The 27,818-nt window shown below is 37.2% G+C and overlaps 1 long non-coding RNA gene across 1 annotated transcript; it reads right to left on the bottom strand.

Moving 5' to 3' along the window:
* Positions 1 to 24,636: 24,636 nt before the first annotated feature.
* LOC147516313 (uncharacterized) lies at positions 24,637 to 25,267 on the bottom strand. The gene is made up of 3 exons (XR_015213636.1): positions 25,148 to 25,267; positions 24,941 to 25,039; positions 24,637 to 24,840 (listed from the first exon to the last, which is right to left on the bottom strand). It is a non-coding gene; the product is annotated as an uncharacterized LOC147516313 (long non-coding RNA).
* Between the last annotated feature and the right edge of the window lie 2,551 nt (positions 25,268 to 27,818).

Below are 27,818 nucleotides of genomic sequence, written 5' to 3'. Positions count from 1 at the left end.
TGGCAAGGGTGGAGGATACAACCTCATCAGGTTGCACCCTACACCCTGTCAGACCAAGTGGCGCTTAATAGGTTAGCAATAATAGATGATAAATGGCAGGAAGCCTGACAAATTATTATGGCATGGCAGGACGCGAAGGAACCTCACTTCTTTATAGAAGAAGAGGATGAGGAGGATGATGAATAAAGCGGGAGATAAGGTAAGTTTTCATTCTAGTTAGTGTCTGCTTATGTCCCAAGCAATTTGATTCTTGTTAACCCCATAATGGGAGGAACTCTTATAGAGTTGCGTCAGTTTTTATATTAGTATGTTTTAACCTTGTTTTGCAGATGTTCCAGAATTTCACGCGTTTCCATGGTATATTTCTACCCTCTTTATTTAAATGCTTTGAGGACAAAGCATGCTTCTTGTTTGGGGGGGGGCATAGAAACACGTGTAATTAAGGCATCTGTTAGGATATAAATATGTATAATATGCATTTGTTTTCTAGTTAATATTTCAAAAATTCAAAAATATAAATAAATAAGTTATGTTATACACTTAGGAATATTTGTATTGTTTTCTTTCTCTATGCTTTTAATAATCTAGAAGTCTCACGTAGCTTTTGTATTAGAATAATTTTTAGAAACTTAGGTTAATATGTAGGTAATAATCTTTGCATCTATCTATAAATATATTACATGAGTATCTATGATTGTTAGCAGTAAGTTTCTGAAATCAAGGTTAGAGTACTTATTCTACAAATCCTATGAGAATATAGCCTAATGCCTTATCTGAGCGAAACATTTGAGAAATGACACAAGGGAGAAGTAAAATCCGGATAGAGAAATCACACGTCCACTTGCTTGATCACTATGCCATATCCGAAGCGAGAATTTAGGCCCTCTTTGGATCGATATAGCCAGAAATTCAAACCTATGAATTATTTTCCGCTAGTCGCCCCTCTGAGCCTTTCTTTAGCCTTTCATAAACCACAAATCCTTTACCCTGTTACAAAACAAAACAAAAAAAAATAAAAAAAAAATCAACCTACCCAATTTAGATAAGTCTAAGAATAGAATGAGGAAGAAAGAAGAAGAGAAAAACCTGTGTAAACAAAAGTTAGTTAATTGCTTCAGAAAATAAAGAAAAGAAGTTTCCATCCAAAGAAAAGAAAAATAAAAATAAAAATAAAATAAAAACTCCAAAAAAATAGAATAAAAGGAGTCAAAAGCCAAAGAAAAAAAAATAATATGGCTAAAGATGGAAACAAAGTGTAGAAGCAAAAGTAAATAACAAGGTTTTCTCTAGTTACATAATATGAAGACTCTATTATTTCAGACTTGTCCTTTTTGAATATCCATTTCCTTCCTTCTTAAACCATCTCCTAATCCCCGCAACACCTAATAAAGACCTCAAGCTCAATTAGGAATAGGTTAGTGTGATAGTAAGTGGCAGATGTGTTTGATCGACTCCGGCTTCCTTGTTGTCATTGAGATTGTAAGGTAAAGTGTGCCCATTACTTATTAATCGAGTAAAAACTTGAGTGGAAAAATCAGAGGGTTGTATCTTGACTATTATTGTGAGAACCTACTTAAGGACGCTATTCCGAGTTTCATAAACGAACCTGCTAGGCATTTCATAGTATTACTCATTGTATATATGTTTATTATAGATGATTGATTATTATGCATATATTAGCTTAGGCTTAGACTTGATTACTCTATATGCATTGCTAGTAAGAGGTATAGTTAATTTAGAGCATTAATAAGGAAACAATAGTTTTATTTCTTAGTCGTTGTAGTATAGATGAAGTTTGTGAGTACCTTCACTAGAAAACTCTCACGAGGCTATAACTCGTCCACTAGGGAATTCCTAGTGGTTTAAGGTTTTGTTGCATATGGTCAATGCAATCGCATCAAATAAACAAAGAGTAGATAGAACTCCATTTTGGTCACTTATTCTAATTTCTCATCTTTGCTTGAGGACAAGCAAAATGCTGTTTGGGGGTGGTTTGATAAGAGCCCAAAACTGTAGTTTTAACCCCTTAACAATCATACTTTTAGACCAATTATGTGAGTAATAATTAAGAGTTAATACTGATTACGTGTTCTTTATGCATTTTAGGCTTCAAAGTCCATGATGTGCAGAAATGTGCCATTTTAGCGAGATAAAGGAGCAAAGGTCGGTTGCTAAGGAGTTCCGTGATTAAAGGCCAAGATTTAAGAAGACAAAGCCTTTGTAAAGCCCGGTCAAAAGCTGAAAAGTCGACGCTGGCGTAAACAAAGAAGTCGTGAGAACTTCCGGCCGTATCTTTGGACTCAAACCTCGGAATTGGGCCTACCTTATGTCAAAACGACCGGCTCGGAAAGATCTTTCCAATGGTCTAAGCCTTGATCCAATAAGAGGAGCAAAAGTAGACGAAAAGTCTGTTGAAGCCAAATCTAGCTGAAGAGCCTTTTCCGGACTGAAAGAATTGGGTTTTGGGCCCGATTTTCTGGCCCAAAACATGGCTCCAATCCCATGCACGATTTTTGGATCTGAAAGTATAAAAACAAAAGTTTGACTCTTTGTTAATTGTAGATAGTTAGACTTAGATTAAAAATCGGATTAGTTAGCCTTCATTAATTAGTTTTAGAACTTAGTTTTAGAATTTCAATTAGTTAATTAATTAGTTTTTCATATCTTGTTTTAGATCTAGTTTCATGTTTAATTAATTACTTTAGAACAAAGTAGATTATTAATTTAGTATTTGAATCATTGTTTTATTATTCAGTAGATTAATAAAATAGTGTTCTTGGTAATCTAGTTTCATTTTCCATTTACTTATTTAGTTCAATTCTTAGATTCAATTATTTGTCTTTATTAGATTGAATATATTTTTGCATGAGTAGTTTCCATTTGAGTTTAAATAAGCAAAGTTTCAATCTTTATATCATGTCTTGTTTGAATTTGATTGGGAATGATAGCGTGATGATTCTCGGCTAAACCTCCATTAGAGGGGGTTGAGAACCCTTGATGAAAGCTTGATTCCGATTATCGTAGAGTCGTCGTAATTTCCTTTCCACTCTAGAAATGATTAGTTCACCATGAGAATGGGTGTAATCATTCACATGCTAGTTATGAATTGGTAGAAATGCCATGTGTAATTAGGGATTAGGAATAACTAGATTGTTCTGCGAAGCAGTTCAATTCGGATTACGACGATTCATCATTAGTGGATTAAGTTGAGCTAAGGTGGAATCAACCCCCCTCTAACTCCTTATCATAGAATCGACGTAGTATTCCCATAGTTGTTTAAATAGTCGACTAGTTGTATCTTGTGGGTAGTTGCATCGTAGTCTAGTTATCATTTCGTAAATCGCTCATTAAACTTAGAGTAGAGTAATTATACTAGAAAACACAGCATGCGGAAGGACTAGGAGTGGAACGAACTTCCTACTCCACTATATCTGTTCAATAGATCGAGAGTAGAACAATCTTTGATAAATTTAGCCACGTAATATAAGTTTTAGTTTACTTACGTTTTGAGTTTCATCGTTCATTTCGTAGGTAAACTATTATCTTTTTACATTTATCAAATGGTGCCGCTGCCATCTTAGTTTCACTTTCGCATTGTTTTCATAGTATAAGTACTCTTATTAAAGTCCCATTTCACCCACCCACCCTTGTTCGATTCTAACTGTGGTTGTCTTTTTCAGCATTAAACTTCCTCGAAAAAAAAAAAAAAAAAAAAAAAAAATTACACGGAGCGCACCTGCGCTAAAGTTACTGGAAGCTGAGCACGACCCGTGCCCAAACCGAGTGCGACCCGCTTTCAAACACTCTAACTCGAACTTTACACTGAGCGCACCTGCGCCCAAAGTGAGCTCACCCGCGCCCTGAGCTGAATTTTGCCGGATTTCCACAGGTTTAATTCAAACTTCGATTTTTCAAGTTTTTTCAGTGTTCTAACTTGTTATATACACTGAACACGCGTAAACAAGACGCTATTCATAAGCGAAACAAGGGCCTTGTCAGGTATTCCTTTCTTCCACACCTCGCGATCTCCCCGTTAGAGGTTTATACTAGTATATCGAGATTGTTTGGAGTGTTGGCGTGTTTAGTTAAGTTTGGTCTTAACCTTGTATGAGATTAAGGTCTGGTCGAACAAAAACATCTAACATAATTACACGCCAACATCAACAAGCACGCCTATCTAGTATACCACTTATTGCACCTCTAGCTACTATTCCACATACTCTACGACCTGATGCCCGCCCGACGAAGGAGACTCTCTCTCTCGGACTTTTATAAAGCCTTGGCGATAGCCCCAAATCTTGCATCGTTATAGCGGACCCGATGGGGATTTCCGAATCCCCAAATATTTTAATTTGTTACCCGTTTTTCATGGTTTAGACCATGAAAAACCTTATCGGCTACATCGTAGGATTGAACAAGTCCTAACAACATTCCACCATCCTACGGTTGGTGCGGAACAAATTAAACCGAGGGGTATTCCCTTTCACCTTAGCCCGATAAAGCGGCGTCTTGGTTAACGCCCAAAGCCGCTAATTACGTGGACTTCGTGGGCTAAACTTGTTCAGCTGTTTATGGAACATTTTACCCACCCCTAAAGACGGATGAGATGCTTTCCAAGATTCATTTCTTTCGACAAAATCCTCATGAATCATTTTCGGAGGCTTGGAATCGTTTTCACCGATCTCCTTATAGAGTGTCCACATCATAACCTAGCGAAGACACGTTAGTTCGTGCCTTTTCAAAGGACTTCTACACCACCATAAAGAAGTCCTTGACATAATGAATGGGGGTAGTTTCTTAAGTAAAGGAGCCCCGAGGCTTATAAATTTTTAGAGGATCAAACTAAAGCGAAATAACAACCGGGGGTAGTGACGATATCCACCGCCGCTAGTTCTTCTAATACAGTTAAGGCAGCCGGTATGTTTGAAATTAAACACGATCTCGAGCTTAAAACTCTAATCGAATCACTCACTAAAAAGGTAGAGGTCATTTCTGTTCAACAAAAGCCTATCCTCGTCATGAATGTAAATTCAAATCCATGTAGTTTCTGTTGGAGTCCTAGGCATCCCGACTCCCACTGTCCTATAGCCTATGAACAAGCTTGTTCCATTAATAGTGAACCTAACGCCCCTTGGAGACAAAATCCCAACTTCGGTTGGAGAAATAACCAACACGTCACACCTCCAGGGTATAATAATCAATATGTTAGGCCAACGCACAGTTATAACCAAGCTCCACCACGAGAAGGACAAGGTCAGGGTAATTATAATAATTAAAACAACCAAGTGCAACCTCGACAAGGACAAGCACAAGGTCAAGGTAATTATAATAATTATAATGCTAATAGAGGTATCGTTCCGATAAATAATAACTATCAAAATCCGACCATAAATAATTCACGCGAGATAGTTCCCGTGACTACTATAGAGTTTAGAAAATTTCTTTTTTTTGTTTTTTTTTTTTTTTAAAGTAGGTCTTTTAAAGTCAGATTCCCGAGACTTCCTAGATTACTATGTTTATTATTTATTATTTTTTATTTTTATAAGGAAAAACAATAAGCAATAAGGACATAATTCACCCCATAGAGAAACATGACTCAAAAATCCGAGAAAACATGCAAGAGTGGAAAACGTGAATTATGTTAAACGTGGACTTAGGATCCGGTACTTACAGCCACACACTCCATAGGGAGTGCCCGGTTACCTTAATTGTGCACTCACCAATATCTGGAAATGAAAGGAAATGCACCAAACACAAAAATTAAGTCGTTTATAGTCAGATACTCGAGACTTTATCTAAACATATGTATGAACATGCAGTTTATCATATATCAACAACCGAAATAGTTGTGGATCATTCCATAAATAAATATCACAGAAAACATACCCAAACACAATCAAGCACCAAGATTTCCTATGATGCAACCTAGTGAAATGAAAGCGAAGTCGGATAGACCTATAATGTAACTTAGCATGCACCTTCTTTTTCATCTTTGAACGAGAGGGTGTCCTAGTGAATAAGTGTGAAAAAGTGAATGGTTGTGGAAGATATGGTGGATATGGATTAGTTGTAGAAGGAAAGCATGGAAAAAATGAGGATGTGGGTTTAGCATAAAACTCATTCATTGTGTAGGTAGGGACTGTCTCAATTCTGAAAATGAAGGTGTCAAATGGTTTGTCTTTCTGAAATATTTGTTTGCTAGGAGGATTTAAAAAATTATGAAGCACAGGAGAAACAAAAAGATCGAGTGCAAACTCGAGATTCCTTTGAAAGGGTGGAAGGAGTGGATTCGAGGTGGATGTTGTGCAAAGTAGTTCTTGATAGGGTGAATCATCACCTGCTCTAAGAAACTCATCGAATTCCTCATCTAGATTGGTCATATCCACCTTACTATGGTAGTCCTCTATATCTTTGAGAAAGTCATCTATCTCGTCCTCATCCATAATATGTGTATCGACTAGTGTAGGGATGAAAATGTTGAGTCCGAACGTCCAAAGGAAAAGAATTTTGGGCATATGATTATCGGGGAACGTGTTGTTGAAATAATCTTGGCCGAAGCTCTCGATCATGCTAACCTCTCCATCCATAGAAGCGAATCGGGTAAATGTGTCTTTGTTTTAAAAACATTTACTTCAACAGCAAGATGGCCAAAAGACATGGACATCGAACCATCGCTGCAATTAATGAAGCATTGGCGGTTTGCCGGGAAAGGGCGCCTTTAAGATGATCGGAGAGACGAGTCGTTAGTGACTTCAGATCGAGGATGACAAAATCAGCCTGGATAGTAGAAATCCTGAACTTTTACCAAAGACATTTTCGACCACACCCTTAGGATACTTAATAGACCGATCGACTAATTGCAACGCGTCGTTTTGGTGGGTTGCATCTCGTCCTAGACCTATTTGTCTATACAAATAAAAAGCGGAGTAAGTTAACACTAGCCCCCAAGTCTAATAACGCGATCGTCAGATAAGAATCTCCTAAGGTGCATTATGCAAGATGGGACAACTAGGGTCCTTGTACTTAACAATTCCATTATGTTCAGATAAAGTTGGGAATTGTTCTGTTAAAAAGGCGTCTTTTGGTATATTGGTCTTATGCCTAGTAGTACACAACTCCTTAAGAAACTTAGCATGGTGTGGTAGCTTTTTAATAGCTTCGAGGAAGGGAAGGTTTATAGTTAGATTCTTGAAAACGTCCCTAATCTCCTCATAATTTGTATCCCTAGTTAACATGGATAATTTTTGTGGAAACGGTGGTATCTCTCTATATTTAGCATATGTATCACCTGGATGTTTAACCTTGGCTTTCTGTTTCTTAGGTTGTGTTGTAACTGGTACCTCTACAGTGGTAGGCTCTTTCGGTATCTAGTAAAATAGCAGGTGTAGGGGCTACTGGTGGGGTAACTATAGGCATAGTTACTTTGTTATCAACCACTCTGCCAGAACGGAGAGTGGTGATGGCATTTAGCTCACCTATATTTTCATATTCATTACTAGTATTATCGGTTACCTCAAAGGCTGTGTTTGTTGTTTTAGGATTAGGTATTGCGTGACCTGGAAACACACCTTTGGGTTGGGCTTTATCTTGGGCCAACTGTTGGCTTAAATTATTAACGGATTGTAGAAGCTGTTGGTTAGATTGAGCCATGGTTTGGAAAAGTTTTTGGCTCACTTGTATGAAGGTGTCAAGACAATCCGGTTGTGTGGGTGTATTAGTCACGGGAACTATCTCGCGTGAATTATTTATGGGCGGATTTTGATAGTTATTATTTACCGGAACGATACCTCTATTAGCATTATAATTATTATAACTACCTTGACCTTGTGCTTGACCTTGTCGAGGTTGCACTTGGTTGTTATAATTATTATAATTACCCTGACCTTGTCCTTGTCGTAGTGGAGCTTGGTTATAACTGTGCGTTGGCCTAACATATTGATTATTGTACCCTGGAGGTGTGACGTGTTGGTTATTTCTCCAACCGAAGTTGGGATTTTGTCTCCAAGGGGCGTTAGGTTCACTATTAATGGAACAAGCCTGTTCATAGGCTATAGAGACGATGGAGTCGGGATGCTCAGGACTCCAATAGAAACTACATGGATTTGAATTTACATTCATGACGGGGATAGGCTTTTGTTGAACAGAAATGGCCTCTACCTTTTTAGTGAGTAATTCGATTAGAGTTTTAAGCTCGGGATCGTGTTTAATTTCAAACATACCGCGCCTTAATCGTATTAGAAGAACTAGCGGAGCGGTGGATATCGTCACTACCCCCCTAGTTGTTATTTTGCTTAGTTTGATCCTCTAAAAATTTATAAGCCTCCGAGGCTCCTTTACTTAAGAAACTACCCCCATTCATTATGTCAAGGACTTCTTTATGGTGGTGTAGAAGTCCTTTGAAAAAAGGCACGAACTAACGTGTCTTTAAGCTAGGTTATGATGTGGACACTCTATAAGGAGATCGGTGAAACGATTCCAAGCCTCTGAAAATGATTCATGAGGATTTTGTCGAAAGAAATGAATCTTGGAAAGCATCTCATCCGTCTTTAGGGGTGGGTAAAATTTTTCCATAAATAGCTGAACAAGTTTAGCCCACGAGTCCACAGAATTAGGCGCTTGGGCAGTTAACCAAGACGCCGCCTTATCGGCTAAGGTGAAAGGGAATACCCTCAGTTTAATTTGTTCCGCACCAACCGTAGGATGGTAGAATGTTGTTAGGACTTGTTCAATCCTACGCATGTGCTGATCATGAAAAACGGGTAACAAATTAAAAATATTTGGGGGGATTCGGAAATCCCCCACTGAGTCTGCTATAACGATGCAAGATTTGGGGCTATCGCTCAAGGCTTTATAAAAGTCCGAGAGAGGAGTCTCTCCTTCGTCGGGCATTGTGTCAGGTAGAGTATGTGGAATAGTAGCTAGAGGTGCAATGAGTGGTATACTAGATAGGCGTGCTTGTTGATGTTGGCGTGTAATTATGTTAGGTGTTTTTGTTCGACCAGACCTTAATCTCATACAAGGTTAAGACCAAACTTAACTAAACACGTCAACACTCCAAACAATCCTGATATACTAGTATAAACCTCTAACAGGAGATGCGAGGTGTGGAAGAAAGGTATACCTGATTGCATCCTTGCTTCGCTTATGAATAGCGTCTTGTTCTGGCGTGTTCGATTAATATATAACAAGTTAGAACACTGAAAAAACTTGAAAAATCGAAGTTTGAATCAAACCTGTGGAAATCCGGCAAAATTCAGCTCAGGGCGCGGGTGCTCTCACTTTGGGTGCAAGTGCACTCAGTGTAAACTTCGAGTTACAGTGTTTGAGCGCGGGTCGCTTTTTGGCGTGGTGCTCAAACTTCCGAAGAACTTTAGCGAGTGCACTCCGTGCAATTTTTTTTTTTTTTTTTTTTTCGAGGAAGTTTAATGCTGAAAAATACAACCACAGTTAGAATCAAACAAGGGTGGGTGGGTGAAATGGGACTTTAAGAAGAGTACTTATACTATGAAAACAATGCGAAAGTGAAACTAAGATGGTAGCGGCGCCATTTGGTATCCGGCCGATATGCTTGCACGCCTGTCCGGATATGCTTGATATGCTTCTATTTTGTTCAAAATAACATCATCCATCATCTAAGATGACAACGCTTCTATTTTGTTCAACGACCATCATCTATCTACATCATCCATATACCATCTCACACACAAAAAGAGGCAAGATCAAATGGCGCAGCTGCCGGTTTAAGTTGTTTATGTTTAACGTTTTCTTTCAAGATTAGAATTTTGGATCTTTAGGTAATTTTAGCCGTATCATCTATCCTTTTGAGAAAGAAAGAAGCTTGAAGGACATCTCGAAGACAAGATCTACCATCCAGGTTAGTCGAATCTTCATTCTTTTTATTTCATTCTTAGTATAGTTACATCGTAGTTTAGTTTTATTGCTTTCTTTGTATAGTTGAATCGTAGTTTAGTTTTATTGCTTTCTAGTATAATTGTATTTAGGACCTTTTTAACAATTGAAGTTGTAAGCCAACACAGCGAAACATCAAACTCTAGTGTTTCTTGTCTGAATCTTGACAAACGGACTATCGTCTGTGGGCCGTGGTACTTAAGCAATCCAAGTGATTCACCAAAACCCTAGAAGAGACAACTTTAGACAACGGGCGAGATACTAGTTGCAAAGCCCAACCCAGTTGAAGGAAAGTAGTTTTGCATTTTAGTATAACTTAGAATAGTTGCATATTAGTTTAATTGCATTCAAGCATAGTAGGATAGTTTTTCATCATCTTTGCATAGCATTTTCTAGTGTATACCCCGTCGTCCATATCATCGTCCTGTAAGAACACAACAGTGGACAAGGTTCAACAACCGACTCACAAGAATACTAGATGAGATTGAAACAATGGCTGCACGCAATGATGGAGGTGTTATGAAACCGAATAATGGTGAAGCTATCCCACCCATGCAAGCACAACAGAGGAAGAAGTTGAGCGATTTCTATTCGCCAATCATTGGAGACCCACCCAAATAAGATTATTTTTCCGAGACAGAATCTAACCAATTTGAACTTAGAGCATCAGTAATCTCTATGCTTCCAAAGTTCAATGGTTCAGACAATGTTCAGCCATATGTTCACATGAACAAATTTCTATTAGTCCTCAGAACTTTCAAGAACCAGAATATCAAAGATGAGAGTATCAAGTTAATTCTTTTCCACACTCACTCGAAGGTTAAGCATCCGAATGGTTAAGCTGCCGCGATCAATCAATTTAATAGACAACCGGAGAAGTTAAGAACAAAGTTTATGAACAAGTTCTACCCACCCCGTAAGATCGATGCCATGCAACAAGCTATCAGCAATTTCAAAGGGAAGGTGACTGAAGAATATCATCAAAGCTGGGAGAAATTCAATAATCTACTAGTCTCATGTCCACATCATGGTTATGATAAGAGCACACTAGCTCATTTTTTCTATCGAGGACTCTCGATGATGAACAAGCAGATGATACAGTCAATGCACAAAGGCAAGTTTACATCGATGGATAGAGAGGAAGCTTACAACTTTCTCGAGAATTTAGTTGAAGAAACACAACAGTAGACTACTAGCAACGAGGATATCGCTAGCATGGAGGGGGAGCCAAAGCAATTTGGTTACCAAGCACATGAATAATCAGATCAAGAACTGAAGTCTACATTGGACAGCCTGGCCACTAGCATTGAAACTTTGAGTAAGAAATTCAATCAGTTCTCTATAAATCCCTCCAAGATCAACAAGTTTCAAGCTAAATCACTCCCAGTCATGCAAGCTAGCCGATACTGTGAAATTTGTTCAGACACTTCCCATGCAACTCTAGAGTGTCCTGGTTACTATCAACATGCATTAGTTGGAGAATACAATGTGAACTCATTTCAGAGGCCCAACCAAGGTGGTAATAACTTTCAAGGTAACGCTGGACCCCCAGGTTCTCAAGATCAAAGTTATATTCCACAGACAAGTCAAGCTTCACAGTTGGTTCCTCAACAACAAATATACTCTCAGCAGAATTCCAATACAAGTGGAGAGTTAGTGCCTGATCCTAAGAGAAATTATGCCGCACCTGCCAACCTGGAGAATGTTATTACTTTGCTATCACAGAAAAATCAGAAGTTTGAAAGTGTTCTAGAGCTTCTTCCACAGTTTTAGCTCAATCTCCAGCAATCTCAGGCAAGTCAATGTTCTAGAATGGAGTCTCTAGAGGCTAAGGTCGACCAACTCACTACTGCTTTGTCTGTAAAGACACAAGCCACTCAACCTAGCTTATTGGAACCGTTATCGAGGAGTAAAGATGTAGGCCACATTGGGACAACTTTTAGTACTGATCACCTCCATGATCAGGTCAGCTCAGTTACTACTCTCAGATCAGGATTGAAGATAGACAACAAGGTTGACTTACCTTCTCATGATGACATTGTTACAGAGCAATCGGTCAAGATTTCAAATGAAGCTCGAAAGGAAGTGGGAGAAATCCTTTCAACTACCATTTGTCAAGATAACAAAGACAAGATATGCAAGAATGCCAAAGAGAAAGAAGAGCAAACACATGCTGATGTGTTTGTACCAAAGGCATATTTTCCTATGTTTTTCGCTCAAAGTAAAAAAGACAAGCAATTTTTAGAGATGAAGGAGGCATTTGAGAAAGATAACATCAATATCCCTTTTCTCAAAGCGATCAAGCAGTTGTCATCATATGCCAAATTCTTGAAGGATGCATGCAACATAAAGAGAAGTACTCATGTTCCAAAGCGAGCGTTTCTAGCTGGACAAACAACATCTATTATCCATCAGCAAGCTCCAGTCAAGCTCAAAGATCCAGGAAGTCCTACAATATCATGCAAGATTGGAGAAAAATTCACGGGTAATGCTCTTTTAGACCTTGGTGCTAGTGTTAATCTCTTGCCATATCATGTGTACCAAGCATTGGGCCTGGAGAACCTAAAGCCTACACAAGTCAAATTGAAGTTAGTTGACCGCTCTACCAAGATTCCCAGAGGCATAGTTGAGGATGTTCTTGTTCAAGTAGCCGATTTCTACTATCCAATAGATTTCATTGTGATAGACACCCAGGAAGCCTTTGATAAAATACCAATTATTCTAGGCCGACCTTTCTTCTCTACCGCAAATGCTTTGATAAATTGTCACAACGGTGAAATGAAGATCAACTTTGGTAAGATGTCCATGGACATAAATATCTTTTACCTATTGTATAAGGATTGTGATGACACCGAAGGTGGAGAGGTGTACTTCCTTGATAGCATGATACAAGAATTATGCCCATTCGAAGATACAATTGAGAGTGCTCAATCTACAGAAAACTATGATGAACCTAAGAACCCCACCACAGAGGCGTTGCTAGCCATGTTCTTGGAATCTCTACAGAAAATTCAGGATTTAAGTGAGTAGAATGGAAAATTGGCAGAGAGAGTATCATACCTTGAGAAGATGAACTCTACATTTTCAGGATGAACAACAAACTTCTGCCCAGAAAAATCAGTTACTAGAGAATCAGCTTAAAGAAGTTTTGGAAAAACAACAGAATCTAGAAACTGAAATGAGTCTTCTGAAGCAGAAAGTGCACCATATTGATAAGAAGCATTGCCTTTGTTGAAGCCTCTTCTACACCATCATTGTGCGAACGAGAGAAGTATGTGAAACAAGTCTACCACCCACCTTGAAATGAGTCACCGATATCTATTATCATCACCGGTGGTAAAGGGGCACATCGGTTATTATTGTTACGTTAGAAAGAAAGATTTTCGTCAATCTTCTACACGCGGGGAACCACAAGGCCTATCACACAATCATCGGACCTAAAATAGTTCAAGGTAGAAAGCAACTTCACCAAAGAATCTTTCCGGCATATCAAGGAATATTTTTGACAACCCACAAGGTGAGACCTCCTCGTCCTCCAAACATTCGTCAGATTTGGGTAAGAAAATCTGATCTCCTCACTCCAAATTGATAATGCATGATATAATATATAGTCTTGGGGATTTGACTTAAAAAACCTAACAAAAAAAAAACTTGGTAAAAGGAAATGTTCTTATTTTTGGGATTAATTTTGATATTCGGCATCAATGGTAACATCTTCCCTTTTTCTTATTCATTTCATTTACTTAATTTCTATACATTGAGGACAATGCATATGTTAAGTTGGGGGAAGGTGTATGTCACACCCCTAATTTCGACAGAATTCGGAAAAACAATATTTGTTCCCGACTCTTCGATCTTCGAGGTGTGACGCACTCTCAACTCTCAAAACCCATAAACAGTTTAAATATGCGGATAATTAAAAACCAATAAAAATTTTAACTTAAACAAAAGTCCTCTTCATTACAAAATTTTACAAATAAGATTAGGTTACAAATCTCTTTTCAATAACTCTTTATTTAAATTTACAAATGAAGATACAAATAACCTTGTCTCAACTGAAAATCTATATCACCTCAAGGGAAAACAAAACATATCATAAAATGCAACGCTAACGCAAACCACAAGCAGCAACCAACCTTCTTCAACACTACATTTGTCAAGACTTATCAACTATGTTCATTTAATGAACACACCCGATAAGCAAACATGCAAATCGGGTTAGCATTATAAAAATGCTGGTGTGAGTAGCTCTAAAATACAACATATATTTATACATATACATACACAATAAATAAGGCAGGTAGTTCCTCCACCGAGGCACCTTAACTCCCAACAACTAATACGACATTCTTAACTACAATAGGTAAGGCAGGTAGTTCCTCCACTGAGGCGCCTTAACTTCCCACTAACCACACAACAAACCATACGCATAATAAAAGGCATTTAGTTCCTCCACGAGGCGCCTTAGGTTCTAACTAAACTAATAACCAGCCAAGCATATTCTATACTTACCTCATTTCAAGCTCAATTACAGAGTGGGTCGTCTCTGCACAAGTAATTAGTTTGACCCACCCTTCTGCAAAACCATATACAATCCTCTATCTAAAGATATATCATTAACCAACATATTACCATAATTATATTAATTAAGGTTTTCTTTGCGCGTCCCTAAAATCACATCGTATCTATGTCTTACCTAGTTTCCCTGGCTACCACAATCACTTCCCAACGCCGAACATGTATATTCACATGCCTCCCCTTACATAATGAACCACTCCGTGCGTAACTACCCTGAGCGGGATGCCGCACACCAGATAACCCTCACACGAAAGACATTATGTAAGTACTACCACTATTCGACATAAAATATCGCGCGTCTCGTTCTATTTTGCGAACGGAATAATCAAGTCACTATTCAGCTACGCCAGAAAAGCCATTCAGATTCACTGAAACGCCAGAAGGGTCAATCACATCACTTACGCCCGAAAGCCATTCAGATTCACTGAAACGCCAGAAGGGCCAAATCACATGAGTTGTGGTAGCTAGGTTCTAGGATTTTCGTTACGTAATTTATTCAAGTGTCATCCATTTATGACTCATAAAAATTCCACTATATCACGTGCAGGTCAAATACCTTATTGCACTAAGCCACAATATTTAGAAATATCTCAATATATCTCATAACCATTTTCATTCCGTCACGTGCCAATATATTATTGCACTACGCCACAATCCCGTGGGAAATATCCACAAATACTCTACTAGCATCTCACATATAAAATAATGGAGCGTTTATATCCATTTATTTCTCCAAAAATTGCATTTAATATATATATATATAGTGTCACAATTGCTTCAAACATATCGCATAACATTTTTATAGCGTTTTAGGAATATTATATCTCCTAAAGTTTCTATCTCGTCACGTGTCAAAATATACACAATATCAACGTCAAATCTTTCTTAGATAATGACAACCAAATTTATACAAGCTTCGACAATATTATATTACTACATTTGTCCATATTCTTAAATATGTGAAAAATTGTAAAAAGTCAACATTCCACAGTCAACGGTCAAATGTCAAAGTCAACGGTCAAAGTCAAAGTCAAAGTCAACACATCATTGTCAAAGTCAAACTGTCGTTTTCATGTTCAACAGGTTCAGGGTCATAGCCATGGCTCATGGCTAAGGTCAAAGGTGCATGGTTCCTGGGCTCAAGGCTAAGGTCATGGTTCGGACCCACTAGCCAAGCCCAAACCCCAAACCTTAGAACCCAAAAAGTCTAAACGAACTTATTATAAGGACCAACCCACATAAAATTAGAAACCGGCCCAAAGAAAACTAATTAGTTTTGGCCCAAACAACTTAAACTAAACCGGCCCAAAAACTTTGAACTGAAACCGGCTTAAAAACTTTAAACCAAACCGGCCCAAACAAAACAAATAGAACTGGCCCAAAACAGTTTAAACTAATATGGACCGCCCCAAGCAAAACAAAATAAGATCGGGCCCAAATAAACCAAATAAAACTGGCCCATAGAACTTAATCTAGAACTGGCCCAACAACTTAAAATAGAATCGGGCCTAAACAAAACCATACTCAAGGCTTTGGTCCAAAGCCCAATCCCAGAGAAACCGACCCAGGCCTAAGCCCAACTGGTCAACAGTCATCTTCTCCCTCCAACAGCCTCCACCACCGGATCGACCACCGTCGACCTCCACTCGACCACCCATTTCAAGCCCACGGTTTTGATCCCCGCGACAACCCCTACCACTTTAATAAAAGCTAAAACTCCATTCTTGAATTTAAAATCTTCAACCCAAAACTAGATCTGGAAGCTTCTCGCCGCCATTAACGGCTTTATCCAAGCTCCCAACACCCCCATTTGCATCCCTTACACACTACACTAGCCACCCAACATCGTCAAACCCAAACAACAACAGTTCACTTAACCAAATCCACTGGGCGATTCTCTGGCCGCCATTAACGCTCCTCCTGAGCTTCAGTTGCACCATTACAACCCACACACACACACTACAATCACTATGAACCCATTGATTTTTAATCTAGATGAAAACACTACAGTTCTAATTAAACTAAAAACAACCCAACCGAGTTTTCCCAAAACTAAAAAATGGACGCCTTCTTCCACCTGCAACAGCACCCACTTACACACCCCTTCAGCATACCCAACACTCAATCGACCCAACATTAACCCTTAATCAACCAACACAACAAGAGTATAACCGAAAAATAAAATACAAACAGTTACAAATCATATACAGGACCACTGTTTTGTTTGGGTGCGAGGGCTCGTGCGCCATTGACAGCTTGTTTCTAGCTTCCACCAGTTCCAATCCAATTTCAGAGTTTCAACAGATTTTAATCAGTTTTAATAACGACAGTTTACCAATGCCAGGACGAATATTAATAATAACATAATAATTAACATATTTCGTGAAATAGAAAACTAATCTACTCACCTTTATCCCAAGCTCCACGAATCCTCCTAGTCCGTATCGTCGCGTTCTAACGCTCTAGAAATCCAGCTTCTATCTCTGTCTCCATTTTTATTATATTTTATTCTCTCAAAAACCCTATTCTCTAGAACAATGTGATTATATACTTGGGTTTGAAACCCAAGCCCAACACAGACTCGGGCCCAGAAATCAGGCCCACATATTCTAAAATCCAATCCAGTGAATTTTAAAACTAAATAATTAAATTAATAAATAGATAAATACGTATTTTTAAATACGGGCGTTACAGTGTACTTGAGAAATGAATTTCGAAAATTAGTTTTCAAAAACAAAAATATTTTTGTTTCTATATCAGTAGCATGAGAAAAATAAATTTTAATGATGAGTCTGGGATATAGATTCTATACTGCTTAATGTTGAGTTTGATAGATAGTTGATATTGTTGATTTCATTACCGCTTAGACTATTTATTATGCTCAGACATAGTTTTTGTTGATAGAATTCTTTATCAAGGCACCACCATAATACTTGGTCAATTTTGTGTACTTTTCCTAGAAGAGAGATTTAAACCCCTATTAGAATTTTTAGACTTAGCCCGTGAGACTTGAGCTTTATACCCATTCTTTGGAGAGTCTTACGAAAAATCCGAATCTTAGTGACTCAACATCTTTCAGTTCTTTATGTCGTTGTAATATAATCTCATTATTCATTGATTTGGTTAATCACGAAGTGACATCAACTGGGGAGATAGCCATTAGGTCTTGTAGTCTATTCAAAACAGAGTATCATACTGATAAGTCAAGTAGTGAACCTATTCAGCCTTTATCCCACCTAGTAGGACCATCATGTTAAACCCTTTTGAGCATTACAATAAGTCATTTTCTTTCATAAAACCCTTTCCCTTTACCCAACTCCAGACAAGGAGTATAGCCAAAAACCTTTATCAGCCATACCCATATGTTTCTGAGAATACGAGGGCACAAGGAGGAAGAAAGAGCACAAAAGAAAGATTACAAGGAAATATCAGAGAGATACAATGAAGACCATCATTCTGTTCTAAGTAAAAGAAGCTAGTGGAAAACAAGCATATCCAGTACTAATCAAGGATATACCACTGAGCTAAAAAAAAAAAAAAAAAAAAAAAAAAAAAAAAAAAGTTGAACAGAATGGATGGAAAAGCTAAGACAAAGGAAGAATTTTCTCTGTAATACAGAATTTGAAGAAATCTTCTAAAGAATGAAGCAAAACCCTTAGTGTTTTCAGAAACAACCTTTAAATCTTTTTTACCTTTCCTTCATAAGCCAATACTCAAGCCAAGTTACAACCCATGATTTATCACTACAGTATGGTACGAAGTCTAGAATAAGTGGGAGAATGCTAAAGTGAAGGACCCGACACTTCATATGTGATTGACATTCTTTCCATGAGACTAATTTCATCTAGAAGTCCGCTTTTCAAGGTAGTATGTGGGATGTTCGTATTCATTATTCTTTTCCCCACATACACGAGGTAAAATAGTAGACCATCTTCTAAGAGATTCTTTTCTGAGAGTATGACCGATGAGGATTGAAAGTCGAGATCATCTGCCTATGGTAAACTAGGGATTCCATTTCTTGGATAGGAGAGTATAGGAGATTGACTAAGTACAAACATAAGCCTTGATTGAGAATTTTGTCAATTTTTACTATCTCCCATCATAATATATGAGTCTTTGCAGCAATGTAGTTAGCAATGGAGACCTTTTGTTGGAGTAAACACTAAGTGGGTAAGGAATTTCTCTCTCTAAAAAATAATATCATTCTTGAATATGCTATTGATTGATTTTGTGTGGGTATATCACCTGAAAACCCTCACGAGACTATAACTCGTCCTTTTTGGGGAACTTAAAGGTTTAAAGCCTTGTTGCATATGGTAAATGCAATCGTGATGCTTGCGAAAATGAGTCAGGATTTTATTTTAGTTATTAGGATGTGATTTTGATCACTTATCTATTTTTTTTATCTTATTTGCTAATAGACTAGCAAAAGGCTAGTTGGGAGTTGTGATAAGTGCTCAAAAAGTGCAATTTAACCCTCGATTATGACTCTTGTTTAGCCATCTTAGTGGACTAATAGTGTTTATAAGTTGTGTTTTAAGATTTTACATGTGAAAAAGAGAGTTTTGTAGAATATTAGAGAAAAAGGGGTAAAACGGAGCAATTCGGAGCATTAAATATCACATGGGAGGCCCGTGGACAATCATGGAGAAGGCCAAGGAATTGGAGCTATTAAAGATGCTACTTGGACCTATTTTAAAGCCTATTTAGAAGCCCAACGCCAAAGGACTCGTTGCTTTGATCAAAGCCCGCAAAAGAGGATAGAAGGATGGAGCAAAATAGGGAAAATAGACTTCTGAGTCTGAGACCCATGGATCGTGAGTCCAGACTCAATGCTCGCGTCTGGGATGCATGGATCGTGAGTCCAGACGTATTGCTAGAGTCTGAGAAGCATGGATCATGAGTCCAGACACATGAAACGACACTGTAACCAATTCCTTCTCAGTTTTAGAGACGAATTTGGACTCTGAAAGAAGTCTATTTGTATTAGGAAACAAATAGCAGTTTGGAATGCTTCTAGAGCTCATTGTAACCTCTATAAATAGAGGACCTAAGTGTCTCATGTAATTTGCCAATTCACTTATACTCTTGTCTCCAGAACTTGAGGCAGAGAGAGAGATTAATAATAAAATATCGGTTTTAACTAGCTGAGTCTTAATAAATTAGTCTTTCTAGTCTTATGATCTTCGACTCTTCTTCTTCTCGTTCTTCCTTCTTTATGGAAGGCTAATCTTCTCCTTCAAGGGAGAAGATGAAGCCGGTGTTTAAGGTTTAATGATTCTTCTGGTTCATGGTATTCTTCAATCAGGTTAGTTCTTTATGTTTTTAGTTATTAGTTCCATTGCCCAGACCATGGGATGGAAGTATAGATTAAGATTTTTATTTATTGCAATCGAATATCATGCTAGTTTAGGGTTTTATTTATTGCAATTGAATATTTACTAGTAACATGCTTTTATTTATTGCAATCGAATATCATGCTAGAATAGGGTTTTATTTATTGTAATTAAATATTATACTATTATTCTCTACTTTTCTTCTAGTTGTGTAGTATTTTAGAGTAAAGGAAGTATTCCTTGTGTTTGCCTTAAATGGTGATTCATTGAATAGCTGCCCAAATTCACATAAAAAGAAAGAAGATACTAGTAACATGAACATAGGAACAACCTTAAGTAGAGTTATTCGTTAACGATGTTTCGTCTAAGAGGGCATTGGCACTCGCTCGATTGCCTAATTGTAGTCTACTTGTGAGAACAACCATGAAGCAAAAGGTCATTGAATCAAAAGTATTGGTGGATTCTAATATCTTGAATTCCCTCTCTTATAAATTCTTAATAGTTTAGTTTAGTTTAGTTTAGTTTAGTTTAGCATTAGAATCTACAATATCTATAATAATAGTTTTTAATCCCTCAAACCCCCTTTCCAGTCCTGTCCTTCATATAAACATACACTTAAAAGTGGAACGATACCCTACTTATCCTTTACTTATTGAGGGATTATTAGGTGTTGATACGCTTCTATTTTGTTCAACGACCATCATCTATCTACATTATCCATATACCATCTCACACACAAAAAGAGGCAAGGTCAACCATAATGATCTTCGTACTCAAGTTTAAAACAACGTAGGTGTTCCAAGTACTCAACTTCAGTACGAGCTGTTATCACTGTTTCGAACATAAACATAAATTGTTCATACTCAACAAATTTCTCAAATGTTTTTTTGGCCTTTGTCTCGATGTTCCTCCTAATGTGAACTTGACACAATAAGTGTGCAGCTTCAAGAAACACTATAGCTATCGCATTCATAAGTGCCAACTCACAATCAGTCGTAATTATCTTTACAGAAGTAGCTTTGTAGTCCAGAATATCACGTAACCTCTTCAAAATCCAAAGGTAAGAACCTTCTTTCTCACTCTCCAAATACCCAAAAGCAATACAGAATGTCTTCATCGTGGATGTGAACCCAACAACTTCAAACAATGGCATCTTGAACACATTCGTCTTGTACGTGCAATCCATGACAATGACCTCGGGAAAACACTTTGCCAAATGAATTGATTGGGGATGTGCAAACAACAAATCTCTATATTCACCTGTTACGGGATTATCCCTATGAAACTCTGTGTAACCAAATTCATCTAAATTTCTTAGAAATTCTTGCATTTGGTTTCTTCCACTCAATCGAACCAACTGATTCTTGTGACGATAATTGTATAAAGTGCTTTTGTTTGACAAATTATTGTCATCTCTTTGTTTCAAGAGGGGTAAAATTTCACACGGTTTAACACCACTCAAAGACAAATCCTAAACAATCAATTTTTCTTCAGCTTTTAACCTTCCAACGAATGCACGACCTATAAGATGCTCCCCAATAGTATGATTATGAGTTCCACACATAACACTCAGTATCCATCCACCTTCGTTTCGTAATTCCCCTTTCAACACAAATGGACAGCCACATTTCTTCGAAGTGGATTGCCTATATTCTTTCGTTTTTTTGTTCAATATTTTCGACTTTACGGATGGTCTAAATTTTCCACTCCTTTCACAACTCAAGAAAACTCTAGGTCTTCGCCCAAGTCCCCATTATCGGACCTTGATATCACAACCACAACTCCAACAAATCGTACCAACCGGCCGAACACCATCGGATCAACGAAGTGACGATCTTCGAAGACCTGTGTAAACCCTTAATCTTAGATACTATTGACGAAAATTGTTTTTTGCTAAGTTATTGATAAAATAAATAAAAAATACAAGCTTTCAAATTACATTATTACCTCAATTGTTGTAAATGAGTCGGTCATATTGGGATAGCTAATTTCAACATTGTTGTAATGTTCATCATCGGAATAATAATTTGATTGCAGTAGTGTTAAAGTCGATTCCATGTCACTTGGAGAACCTTGAAAGTTATCATTTTGATTTTGGCTGGAGAATTTATCTTGACTGTTGCTTCCAGCGCATGAGTCCATTCTTAAAGTGAAAATTTGGTGGGAATAACAACAATTTTGTAGGAGACTCAAGACTAACCTAAGAGAACAAGAGAGAGAGAGAAAGGGAGAAATTTCAGAGAGCATGAATGGTAGGACTGTTGGTGGAGTACTAAGTATGGTGAAGAGCTTGTTTAAATTACAATGGGGTGTGGAGAGAGTTATTTAAGGTTATAATGGTCATATTAACAAAACATGGGGTGTGGAGAGAGCACTAGTTTTTTATGAATAACTTCTCGTGTGTAGAGAGACAATCGGGGTGTGACGAGTTTTACTCATAAGAGTAACATACATAGTATAGTATGTTATGCAAAATTTCATAGAGTACAGAGTACGTGACCTACTACCCGGTACATAAGATTGCATTATAAAAACATGGATATATGTTATAAAAAAATGTCATATAGGTTGTAGTATGTAATTAATAGTTCTATAAACATAAAGTATATCATCCTTTATGGGTGGTCCAATGGTTCAATGTAAAACAATTGTTATCGTATGTCAATAAGAGTTTTATACGTTTGGTAGTATGTCATAAACGCTACAATCACTGATATATATGACTATATATGTCATACTCGAATGTTATGTCACTTTTCATAAGATATGTCAATAGGAGTTTTATACGTTGGGTCTCATAAGCGTAACAGATAGATATATGTCATACTCAAATGTTATGTCACTTTTTATAACATATATTAATAAGAGTTTTATACGGTGGGTAGTATCATAAGCTAGAATCGCAGATAGATATGACACTATATATGTCACCTTTTATAACATATGTCAATAAAATACGTTGGGTAGTATATCATAAGCTCTAGAATCACTGATAGATATGACACTATATATGTCATACTCGAATGTTATGTCACTTTTTATAATATATACGACAAGCATTCAATTTATACGTTTGGTAGTATATATTAGTGCTAGAATCACTGATAGATATGACACTAATACACTATATATGTCATACTCGAATGTTATGTCACTTTTTATAACATATGTTAATTAGAGTTTTATATGTTGGGTATAATCACAGATAGATATGACATTATATATGTCATACTCGAATATTATGTTACTATAATATATGATATTATAATATATGCTAGTAAGAGTTTTATATGATACGTATGACACTATATATGTCATACTCAAATGTTATGTTACTTTTTATAAGGTTATAATATCAATAAGAGTTTTATACGGTGGGTTACTATATCATAAGCTAGAATCGTAGATAGATATGACACTATATATGTCATACTCGAATGTTATGACACTTTTTATACGTTTGGTAGTATATATTATTAGCGTTAGTCACTGATAGGTATGATATTATATATGTCATACTGAAATGTTATGTCTCTTTTTTTAATATATGTGAATTAGAGATTTATACGTTCGGTAGTTGAATCACATATATATGACACTATATATATCATACTCAAATGTTATGTCACTTTTTATAATATATGCTAATAAAAGTTTTATACTTTTGGTAGTATATATTATTAGCGCTAGAATCGCTGATAGATATGACACTATATATGTCATACTCGAATGTTATGTCACTTTTTATAATATATTCGTTTGGTAGTATATCATAAGCGCTAGAATCACAAATAGATATAACACCATATTTGTCATACTATAATGTTATGTTAACATATGACATATTCCTCTGCAACCGCTCCAACCTTCTGTTATGTTCATAGTCCAATTGTGATATGAACAAAGAATGTCATAGCTCATGACTATGAACAATCATTGTTCATAGTCAATTGTGGTATGAACACTCATTGTTCATAGCATTGAGTGTTCATAGCTACCGAACTATGACCAATCACTGTTCATAGCTACCGAACTATGAACAATCATTGTTCATAGTCGAATTGTGGTATGAACAAAGAATATTCATAGCTCATAACTATGAACATTTATTGTTCGTAGTACGTACAATATGGACTATGAACATCTCATTGTTCATAGCTATCGAACTATGAACAATTCTACTTTCCGGTATGTTTCTATTCACACTCCCTTTCTCCCCACGCATTACAATCAAGAATTGGTTTCTTAATCTCATTATTGTCATTAGTACTAATCAGGCAAGTCCTCATCATACGAGGAGGAACCAACAGGTATATTCACAATAATTTTAGATCTTCCGAACTCCTAGGAGTATCATAAGCGACTCACTGATAGATATGGCACTATATATGTCATACTCAAATGTTATGTGACTTTTTATAATATATATACGTTTGGTAGTATATCTAGAATCACAGATAGATATGATACTATATTTGTCATACCATAATGTTATGTTACTGTTTATGACATATTCCTCTGTTCGGCGCTGTAAGAACGAACAGATCCATTTATGAACATATCAATGTCACACTAACTAACATATGTCTGCTGATGGTCTTGTCTCATGGTGAGGGACAACCCCAACATCCCAACAATAAGAAACAACAGAATATACAAACAATGCTTGTCAATATAGCGTATAGAATATTGCTCTATTTCATTGATTAAACCAAAGAAAATAAGAAAATAACACCATAGATACCGCTACAAAATAATTTAGAAGCCAATCTTAAAATCTTCACTATTGTGCGACAAATAGCACATGCTCCACTTGATCTAACTATTACAAAAAGATGTTTACAAAAATCTTGTTAGAAGATTAGCAACAACTGCTCTAAAGCTTAGCAGCATTGTACTCCTCTTTCCTAACGTCAACCATCCGTAATACGGAAAAAGACTCTCCCGTCATCACTATAAAACTTTCCAACATTGAATTTCTCCGAAACCTTCCTCCCAACCTCATCCACGGGAAACGCTATAAGTTCAACAGGAGAAAAATAGTCACTCTAATGGTACAATCTAAGTTTAGTTTACTCCCTACTAGAAAAATTACGTCGGTAAAAATTATGCCATACCTTCCAAATCAGGACACCTATACTTTGTGTGCTCTGTAGATCGACACTTGCTACATTGCTTGGTCTTTCGAGATCCTCCTGCTTCATTACCAACTTCCACTACGCCCACCAAACAAACAACATTACTTTGAACCCTATGAAAATAACAAACAAGAAACATTTTCTTACGTTTATAAAAAGAAGATAACGCGCAAAATTATCACTTACATCCAGTATCTCTATTTAACCCGTCATCATCCTCACTCACATCGGCAACTCCTGCAGCACGCTCGACATAGTTGCGCTTAGCACTTGGACCTGTGAAACAGTGCACCACAACAAAGATATTGACGAATACAAATCAGAATCAACAAACTTTTGTAACTATTTAATGTTAACAGACAAGTGAGAATATGACAACGGTATAAGAAACTTACCCCCATCATTTGGATGCAAAAGTGGACATGTGGGCCTTGTGTTCCCAACGATACCACAGTGGCCACACTTCTTTTTTCTTGTCTCATTCTAACCTTTCAATCTACTATGTTTATGCGACCTACCTTTCGATTTTACGTGTGGTGGATCATTAACAAATGGACGATGGGTGGTTTTAGGTGGGGTGAAAGGCATCTCTACCTCGGCGGTGCCTTTAGAAGACGGAATGTCATCCGTTGTACCACTTTCTGGTGGAATATAAGGCATTTCAAAGGGAACTTGTGGACTGCCTTCAGAAGCTCTAGAAAAAGATGATAACATGGATTTAAAAGCTTCACTGTTTTTGACTGTTTGAGAGGCCCACAAACATATCTTCTTTCTTTTTTCCTATAAGCTCACCGTGATGACGAATAATGGAAGCGACTGCGAAAAAAAACTTGGATCGTTATTTGGAATGACAAATTTAGCAACTTCGTGTCCATCTCCTTAAAAACATTTCACGGGGTATTTCAATGAAGGTCCTCGTGTTTGTAAACTGAAATGATATGTCTACATGGAAATCCAAACGACTGAAATAGCCCATAAGAACATCTAGCATCCTGCTCTAAAAGGTTGTATTCCACACTCGTCTTTTTTTGCTTTTTCAGATGACGACTGATGATGTATACATGAATATTGTCACCCACATCACGTTTATCTTCTGCAGTGTACATCGATTCCTCCTATAACTGCTTCATAAAAGCAAGAAAAGCAGATCGAGTATAGATAGATTCTGCTTGCTTTGCATATTCAATCAAGTGGCTACCAATAAAAGGCTTCGTCGTTGCAGTCCTTACCTCTTATTCGTGCTCTCGGTGACAGATATTTGCAACTGCCAATTCCATTTTCCCAAATAGTTCAAACAGCTGCATCCCGGGCTTAACATGATGTCTTATAACAGAGTTAATAGACTCAAGAACGCTGCGTTGGCTTTAGAACCGCCAAAGAACTCACCATGAAGATACGATTCTGCCCGCCTTCGCCCGTTTCTTACGTACCTTCATCACCCATGTGTTATGACTAACTTTTTATTTTCCACTAGTTTGTTTCCACCTTTCTTGAACTCTCCCCGAGAACATTTCATAAACATAATAGAGTTTGAACTCATTTGCAAATCCGGGGATTTTGACATTGGTGATGCAATTTTTCAATACGTGCCAAGAACACGGTAGGTGTTCGAATCTGAAGAATAGATTTCAAAGTTTTACTTAATTGTTACAATCGACATCGGTGATGGCGATTTAGGGTGTTCACCACACATTCGTCAATAAATGATTTCAATACCCACTTATAAGCGTCGTCGCACTCACTTATGATCAAAGCAAAACCAAAAACTATAGTCTGTAGGTGGTTGTTGATTCCAGCAAACACAACGATCGACATCTGAAATCGATTGCTCCCGCATGCGTTGAATCAAACAACAACACATCACCAAAGCTACAGTAATCCAGGCGGGAGGTGGAACCCGCCCAAAACAGCTCAGCCAACTGCCCACTCGCATTTAACTCATAGTTGTAATGAAATAAAGGATCTAACTTCACCTTGCCCTCTAAGTTGGCAAGCAGTGTGTTGGCGTCGCCATCAATACAGTGACTTCTCATATTTTTTCCCATTTTGTTATACAAGTCTTTTTTCGTAAAACAAACATTAAGGAAACCTCCAACTATATGTGCAAAGTGACCCATCAGTTGGCATTTACGAACACCGACATCATTTAGGCACGTAGCAAATTCCAACACTTCTCGACTCACATTTCTATGTGACCGAAGAAACAATGAACTCGGATACGATACAAGTGGATATGCGTGTTCCCCAATAAACTTTTTCACAGTCCACAACTTTGCTTTAGAATAAAAAATAACAACAATACAGGCTTTACAATTGAACCTAGTGACCTGTCTGGGTGTTCTTTTGGGTGTCATCGATTAGAGTTTATCTGCATGTCGTTCACCTTCGGCTGAACACACAAATCTCCGCTTAATAGCAACTCCATTTGGATGAATTCTATAAACATCCTTACGAACACCGAAGCCGATTGATTTGGCATACTCATTATAAATAGTGTAGGCCTCATCCGAGGTCCTAAACTGCATAGATAAAAATGTTGTTTTGTCTTCTATATAAGCCCTATATGTATCAGACTCTTCAGCATCGCTATCACTACTGTCAATATTTTCATTCTCCATTAGGGAAACAGTTGATTCCACATCTAGAGAATCACTTTCATCATACGCAAAACTTTCAAAACATAGACTTCTAAGAAACTCTTCGTCATCATCGAGCCTTATTTGATTAAATCATAGGAGCTTACCTAAATAAAGAAAAACTTTTTTAGTACAAACGACCTAAATATGAAAAATTCTAATGTACCTTAAAAAGAAGATGAAAGATTAAATCGACTTCAGTGATTGGATGATAAACTAAC

The sequence above is a fragment of the Coptis chinensis genome, chromosome 2 (assembly GCF_015680905.1).
Source record: "Coptis chinensis isolate HL-2020 chromosome 2, ASM1568090v1, whole genome shotgun sequence".
Classification (NCBI taxonomy): Eukaryota; Viridiplantae; Streptophyta; class Magnoliopsida; order Ranunculales; family Ranunculaceae; genus Coptis; species Coptis chinensis.
This window is presented reverse-complemented; position numbering and strand designations above follow the sequence as displayed.